This window comes from Eriocheir sinensis, unplaced genomic scaffold, assembly GCF_024679095.1.
Source record: "Eriocheir sinensis breed Jianghai 21 unplaced genomic scaffold, ASM2467909v1 Scaffold253, whole genome shotgun sequence".
NCBI lineage: Eukaryota > Metazoa > Arthropoda > Malacostraca > Decapoda > Varunidae > Eriocheir > Eriocheir sinensis.
The window spans coordinates 361798-367334 of NW_026111558.1; positions in this window are offsets into that span (position 1 = coordinate 361798).

The following is a 5537-nucleotide window of genomic DNA, read 5'->3' on the forward strand; positions in this document are numbered from 1 at the left end:
GCTGCAATTTTAGTGAATTATAAGGTAAGATAATTTTATTCAAGAATTTTGGTACATTTTGTTCTCATTTGGTACTATTGACTGGTTTGCTGTGGTACTATTTGAAAAAGTGGAGCGGCAATACAGTCCCGCGCGCGACCCTGGCGGGAGCGGACGCAGGTTCCCGCTCCGCTCCACGGGCTTGGTCAAACAGGTTCAGCCCGGCGGCGCATCGAAGCGCCCTGGGTGTGGCGGCCCCCAACCTCCTCGGCTTCCCCGCTCAACACCTCGTTCAGCAACGGCGCGTCGGTCCCTTGTGTTAAGGGGGGGGGGGGGCGTCCCTACCCACCCACCGCCACCACGTGTGCCCTCTCCCCGCCGTCCTTGACCTAGGCCACGTGGGTCTCCCTCCTCCCGCAGTGTTGTGTCCCCACCACCCCACAGTGACCCCTTCCCCTTCCCGCCGTCTTTAGCCCAGGCCACGCGTCTCCCTCCTCCTGCAGTGCTTGACCCCACCCCGCCACCGTGCCCCTTCCCCTTCCCGCCGTCCATAGCCCAAGCCACGCGTCCCCGCCACGCCACCGTGCCCCTTCCCCTTCCCGCCGGTCTAAGTCGGACACTGGAGCAGGCTTCAGTGTCGTCTTTCCCACCTTCTGCCGGGGCGTTAGCCTTCCTAGAGTGGCGTCAGTCTTTACGGCTGAAACTTCCGCTATCTTACTAGCTCTCAAAATTATGTTTAGTCTCCCCCAGAACTCCTTTACTGTTTATAGCGACTCTCGTAGCGCACTGGCTGCTATAGCGGCCCGTGATTACTGTCATCCCCTTATTTTATCGATTTTAGAATGGCTTTACTTATTAAACCGTCGAGGTAGTCGGGTGGCCTTTTGCTGGGTCCCGGCCCATGTAGGGGTTTAGGGGAGCGAGCAGGCCGATCGGCTGGCCAAGGCGGCGGCTACTCGGCCTGTCCCTGCTGCTGCACCTCACCTTCGCCCACTTCCCTGCAAAGACTTGTACCCTAACATCCGAGCCACCGCTGATAGCGTGTGCCAGGCCAGATGGGAGGATATGACTGCCACCACCAAGATGGGGGAAGTCACGACCAGGGCAAGACGTCCGTGGTCTTACTCCCACATAAAGTGTCGCAAAACGGAAACCGTTCTGGCCCGCCTGAGGACGGGTCACACACGCTACACACAAGGCTTCCTCATGTCTCGGGGTGTGCAGCCTTACTGCGACGACTGCTTGGTCCCCATGACTGTCCGGCACTTGCTGGTCGAGTGCCCCAGTCTGCAGGACCTGCGTGAGCAGTACCTCTCCCGGTGTCGTGTAGATGGAAATTTTTCCCTCTCCCTGATGCTGGGGGAAAAGGTGCTCACCCCGGGATATGACGTCATGGGGTATTTGCGGGAGGTGGGCGTTCTCCATCTCCTGTAGTCTTTTAAACGCTGAAGTTATTCTAATGGACCATTTTAGAACACTTTTTAATACCCCTCAACATACTTTGGTCCATGGAAAGATTTTTCTAAACTAAGATTATTTTACTAATTTGCTTTCCATTTTATTACGCACTCCGGCGCCATATGACCCAAGATGTTGCGGCGCCACGAAGGAAATCCCAAATCAATCAATCAATCCCGCCGTCCGAGGCCCAGGCCACGTGTCTCCCTCCTCCCGCAGTGCTTCACCCCACGCCACCGTGCCCCCTTCCCCTTCCCGCCGTCCTTATGCTGGGTTCACACATTCACGGTTTGTGGTCGCGGTGCCCTCCCGACACGCAAAAATGGTCAGTCGGCAGTGTATCCGTGACTATCCTTGACATACCTTGGATTTCCGGCGCGGCATCGTAACCCTGCTGTGGAAAACCTTGGACGTCGGCAGTGTCTCACGATCATTTCGGTCCGAGCGAAATGAGCGTGGGTCACCACGACCAAGATCTACAGTACCAGGTCTCCTCATTTCCGACATATTTTCGCAGATGCTGGCGCACTCACGTCACCAGGCTGTTCGAGGGTAGGTTCAGCGGGGCCGATGGGGTCAGTCGCTCTTCCAACCTCCGTGTAGTAACAGCTAGCTGGCAGTCGCTCCCAGTTTCTCTCTCTCTCACACACACACACACACACACACACACACACATGTAAGCTAGTAATAAGAATGGAGTAGAGGGTATCTACTCATAGCCATTGACAAGGCACATTATAAGAATTACATGTAGAAAAAATATGAAGTAGCGAGATATACAAAATATTATAGCTGTTATGCGTACATTTGCGTTTGTGAGTAAACACACACCACACACACAATACTACTACTACTAATAATAATGACAGCATCAACATCTGGGGGCAAATATGGGGTATTCTTGAGAGAGAGAGAGAGAGAGAGAGAGAGAGAGAGAGAGAGAGAGAGAGAGAGAGAGAGAGAGAGAGAGAGAGAGAGAGAGAGAGAACGGCAGCGCAATGAGAGAACGGGGAATATAGAATAGTTCCCAGTCTTCCTCACTGTCTCACAGCCAGCTGACGTCACAGGCTGCGCAGTGGAGGTAAAGTGAGGAGACCTGTTACTATAGATCTTGACCACGACAACTGTCAAATGCCGTGACTATCCGGGATGGCATCGGGAAGGGTCCGGGCTACCACCTGGAGTCCGTCGGGAACTTCGGTAAGCCATCGCAAATATCCGTGACATTCCGCCGCTCAGCCACGGTATGATAACGTGTGCTGCGGACGCCTACCGACCCCATAAAGCTGTCGGGACGCTGCCGTGCTGGGCCAGGACCTCCCCGCGCGCACGTCACCATGACCCAGCGCTCTGACGCCTCCGTGCACGTGTTGCGGGTCGACGAGCTCGAGTTATCAGCCCCTGCAGCAGCCGAGATGGCAACGGAGCAGCCCCAGTCCCCCCTGCAGGAGGAAGGTACCGCTACCCAGACGTAAGAGGTAGCTACTCAGCCCCAGGAAAATGGAAGAAAAAAGGCCCCGACCTCTCTCCTCGATGAGGCGGTAGAGATGGACCTGGGGGAGTGGCTGCAGGAGCACCCTTGCCTCTACAACAAGGGGCTCAAGGAGTATTAAAACAAAGCCCTCAAGGACCGGCTTTACGAGGAGAAAGCCAAGAACATCGGTGTCACTGGTAAGTAAAAGTCTACCAACATGTAGTGTTTGCTTTAATGGAGCCTTGCCCCTCAATTAACACCGAAGCATCATGTCATATAATCCCTATGGGTATAATTTTCCCCACTCATTCACAGCATTCAGCATTCGTGGCTCATACATTATTTTATTTTTTGACGTGTTTGATATGCCTCATGGGTGTATGAAGTGTTTCTTATATATTAGGTTTTTCATGTGTTTGGAGTGCCTCATGTGTACGAAATGTTTCATGTGTTTGGTGTCTGATGTTTGGCAAGGAAATGTTTTCGGCTTTGCTGGTATTAATTTTTCTATAGAAAATTCAGCGCGCTATCGCTCGCTAGCCTGAAGAGGGAATGTTGGAATGAATTTATATTATTACATGAATGAATTATATTATTATATACCATCATATGATAACTAATGAATTTTTCCACTTTTTCCGGCAGGCCAAGAACTTCGGACCTGGTTCTATTCAATGAGGACCAGGTACGGCAAGCTGTCCAGGGAGAAGAGTGGGCAGGGGCACCAAATGTAAAGGAATATACGGATCGTGACAAGTGGATATTGGACCTCCTGCACTTCCTGGATACGCACATCGTGCGGCAAAAGACCCGGGCCCTGGGCTGCCAGGTAAGCGTATATAAACACACACACACACACACACACACACACACACACACACACACACACACACACACACACCTGGCTAATTACAGCCTTTATCAGTTTGCTGCCACTAATGACTTAAGTAGCCTTGCCCCTCAATTAATACCGAAGCATCAGGTCATATAATCCCCTTTGCTTAATCTTCATCCCCTCAAAGTTCACTTCACACAGCCGACCTGACCTGAGGTCCAAAGATCCAGCCAGCCCCGCCCCGTAATCTGAAAGCATCTTCCACCTGCACACACTCCACGAACACAAAAAGTATATCCACAACCGCCCCACGCCCCCTGGCCCACACCTGGCTAATTACAGCCTTTATCAGTTTGCTGCCACTAATAAGAACATAAGAACATAGGGAAACTGCAAGAGGCCGAGTGGCCTACACAGGGCACCTCCAGAATCCCCCCCACTATTCACGATGGGTGAGGTGTAGTTTCAGGGGTTACAGGTAGAGGCTTGATCCTCGTTTACCTTCGGTACGGGCGTATATACCCTCCAGTACCCTGTCTCCTTACTGCACCCACACCTCACTGCCACCTGTCATCCTCGTCCATGTAGCTATCCAGTCTACTCTTAAAACAAGCTATCGCCCCTGCACTAACTCTGTGATTGCTGAGTCTATTCCATTCCTCCACCACCCTATTACTAAACCAATGCTTGCCTCTATCTCTCCTAAATCTATACTTCTCTAATTTAAATCCATTACTGTGTGTTCTCTCCTGCTGGCTAATTCTCAGTACTTTACTTATATTGCCTTTGTTGTAACCCTTGACCCATTTGAATACTTCTATCAGATCTCCCCGCACTCTTCGTCTTTCTAGTGAATGTACGTTTAGATGTTTCAGCCTGAATCATCTTGGTCATCCTCCTCTGAACTGATTCTAGCAAGTTGATGTCCACTCTGTAGTGTAGGCACCAACACTGGACATAAAAATGAATCACCTAAGTAGCCTTGCCCCTCAATTAACACCTACGCATCAGGTCATACAATCTCCTTTCCTTAATCTTCATCCCCTTAAAGTTAAAGTTCACTTCACACGTTGCCTACCTGATACCTGACCTGAGGTCCAAAGATCCTGCCAGCCCCGCCCCGTAATCTGAAAGCATCTTCCACCTGCACACACTCCACACCCACAAAAAAGTATATCCACAACCGCCCCGCGCCCCCTGGCCACACCTGGCTAATTACAGCCTTTATCAGTTTGCTGCCACTAGTGATCTAACTAGCCTTGCCCCTCAATTAACACCTAAGCATCAGGTCCTATAATCTCCTTTCCTTAACCTGCTGTTGTGTTTGGCAGAGGGAAGGAAAAACATTTGTTCCTCAATCTATTTTATTCACATTCACACAGTGTCAGTATATTAAAAAATAACAAAATCATTCACATTGGTCTAAAATATTACCTCGGCAGTACAATCTAAGCCTAAGTCTTTATTTTCAAATGTTTTTTATCATTGTCTGCATTTTTTCTTTCATCTTTTTTGTGTAAGTCATACTTTTTGATGGTTTTTATTATCATCTGCATTCTGTCATTCATTTTTTTATATTCATATTCAGTATATATCTATACTGAAAAGTAAAGTCTTTATATTCTGATCGTTGATTACTTCATGGGCATCATCCAAAGCCGGCTGTTGCCCCACCAACTGCTCTTGATCAGACAGATGCAGCCGCGGCACCTCCACCCTCTGATGTCGAGGCCTGCAGCGGCGAAGAGGAAGCTGGCGAGGAACAGCATGGGGCCCACGCCGAGGTGTCTC